We start from the raw sequence: 2,726 nt of genomic DNA on the forward strand, positions 1-2,726 counted from the left end.
GTCCCACCTGTTACTAAGAGAAAATAATGACCAGTACTTAAGAGAGACTAAAGAAATGGCCAAGGTGGTGTGCGCAGCATGTTACTCTCTTACCTGGCTTTTTTTCTCTTTGGAAGGGCAAAGACACCATGAGATTCTGGCCAGAGGTGAGGGGCTGGGCTCAGCTCCTCTCCCTCGGTCGCTGTTGGCACGGGAGGAGGACAGCCCAGCCCTGGTGTTTTCTGCGCCGCCTGGGGCTATTTTGCTACACTTTAACCCTGCACTCCCCGTCCACCCAACCCGGAAGCTGCTGGGGCTGCTCTGTTTCTGTTACATTTTATTTCATTTTATTTTGTTTTCTGTGCCCCCCCGGGGAACCATCGCCCCCCTGCCGGCCGGGAGCCAGCAGCGCCCCTGCCGGCCGTGCCCGGAACTGCACCGGGGGCAGGCGGGGCTGGCTCGCGCTCGGCTGTCGGCAGCGTTCCACACACGGGGAGTGCACACTGGGGATGTGCACAGACATTCGGGATGTGCACGCACATTCTGGGATGTACAGATACATTCTGGGGTGTGCACACACATTCTGGGGTGTGCACACACATTCTGGGGTGTGCACACACATTCTAGTAAAGAACTGCTGCTCCTTTCCCCACACCTTTGCCTGAAAGCCCCTCAATTTCAAAGTGTTAATAATTCAGAGGGATGGGGGTTGTATTTTCCATTCCAAGGGAGGTTTACTGCCTTCCTTCAAAGCAGGACGTACCCCCGTCCTCTCGCAGCCAAAGGGGAGAGCAGTGGGAATCTGTTTTTCTCCCTGACTTACAGGGACACGATGACATTACCTGTGATGGGCAGTGTCCATTTCTTTCCAGCAGGGTGCAAGAGCAGTGTCAGATTTGACACCTGTCATCCTTCACAAAGGATGGAGACCTTTGGGGCTCATATTTCAGCTGGGGGTGGGAAGGATATCAGCCACTCTCAACATGTGTTTGTCTCATCTGGCCAGAGGAACCCAGTGCCTCCAGTAGCTAACTGGAGTCTCCCTGCTGTGACTTTCACAGGTTACCCCTTACCCTGATCCTGTAACTCTGGAGCATAATGCTTTCCTGCACCACTGCCCCCATTCTCAGCCACCTTTAATGTATCTGGGAACAGGAGCACCTTCTCTCATCCACACCTAAACTAAATGAAGCCTTTTACTTAACCCCTTCCTCACAGACCATGTGTTCTGAGCCTTCTGGATGCTCTCCACATCCTCTCCCAGCAGAACACTCAGTCAAATTTCATAGCAAAGACTCTGACCTGTTCTTCCCAGAGCCACAGAACAGTCTGAGTTGGAAGGGTCCCACAAGAATTACCGAGCCCAAGTCTTGGGTGAATGACCCACACAGGGACTGAACTCACACCACTGTCATTATCAGCACCCTGCTCTAACCTGCTGAGCTGCTCTGACAACCAGCTGGCAAGAAACCAGCATTAGGAAAACAAAACAAAAATCCAAACCAAACACCAGCCAACAAACCTAAGGGAAAACAACAAAAATCCCTCAAACTTTGAAGCTATTTACTTGATAAATCAACAACATCTCTTCCCAAACACCAAAGGCAGTTCAAGGGAATGCTGCAGGTCTCTTCCCTCCCCAGGCAACTGTAAGCAAAGCTAGAATTGTTTTAACAGTACAGAATGTTCCTGCAGTGCTCCCAGCCAGGCACAGCAGCTCTGGGGAAACATCTTCACTGATAATGGCTCCAGACTGCATCCTGCCCAAATCTCATCTCCCCTGAGAGCTGCAGGTGAAGGAGTCCATCACAGAAAGCATGTGCACTGACAGGCTTAAACTGCAGCAGTTTTTGGGATTTGAAACCTTCCCAGAGTTTGCACTTCATTAGCAGCACCCTGTAGGTGATTCTTGCACCATTCCCAAAAGCCCTGGCACAGAGAAGGTCCCCATTAAGACAGCACACAAACACATTAAGATGGACCACTGTATATGACTGTATATGAAGAATATATGTATATTCTCAGTTTTAACATATTGCTCAAGCTTTGGAATTTGAAACTGTTTCAAATCGATGTTAAATTTTGGTGCTTGCAGGGCAGAACAGTTTAGTACTTGACTCAGGAAAAAAAAAGGAAATGGGCAGATGTGTATTTAAAGATACTGACTTTGCTCTGTAGAGATGACACAAAGCATTCCCCCACAAGGCTGCAAGATGGAACGGTATTAAAAGTCCATCTCTGTGCCACAGTTTGCAGAAGTTGGTCATTAAGCAACTACTTCCGTCCCGTTAAAAACAAAACAATCACATCATTAAAGGCGTCTGTGAACGTGGGTGACGTTTCTGCAGATCTCCACAACCTGGCTACGGTCGGTACGGCTGGATGAAAGGATTCCCCTTCCCTTCTCCCAGAAAAGCTGAGCCTTCAGGGGACTGCACAGGCTGCTTTGTGCTCCCAGGGAAGCTCTGCTCATTTAAATGACACAGCACAGCACCGCAAGCTTAGCGAGTCCTGGGGGCGGGACATCAAGAACTACTTCCAAAACACCCATAAACTTTCCCAGAGGCTTGCTCCCCTCCACATACAAACACCGGCACACTCGAGCAAACAAAACCGGCCAGAGACAGAAGTTCTCTTGCTTCAGCCCCTTCTATCTCAGCTGTTCTGCGGCTCCTTTCTAAAGCGCATCTGGGGCCGAGGTTTGGCCACCACGGGAGCCTGAGCCCGTTCTCCCGGCGGGGGCTCCC

The sequence above is a fragment of the Geospiza fortis genome, unplaced genomic scaffold (genome assembly GCF_000277835.1).
Source record: "Geospiza fortis unplaced genomic scaffold, GeoFor_1.0 scaffold157, whole genome shotgun sequence".
Taxonomy (NCBI): Eukaryota; Metazoa; Chordata; class Aves; order Passeriformes; family Thraupidae; genus Geospiza; species Geospiza fortis.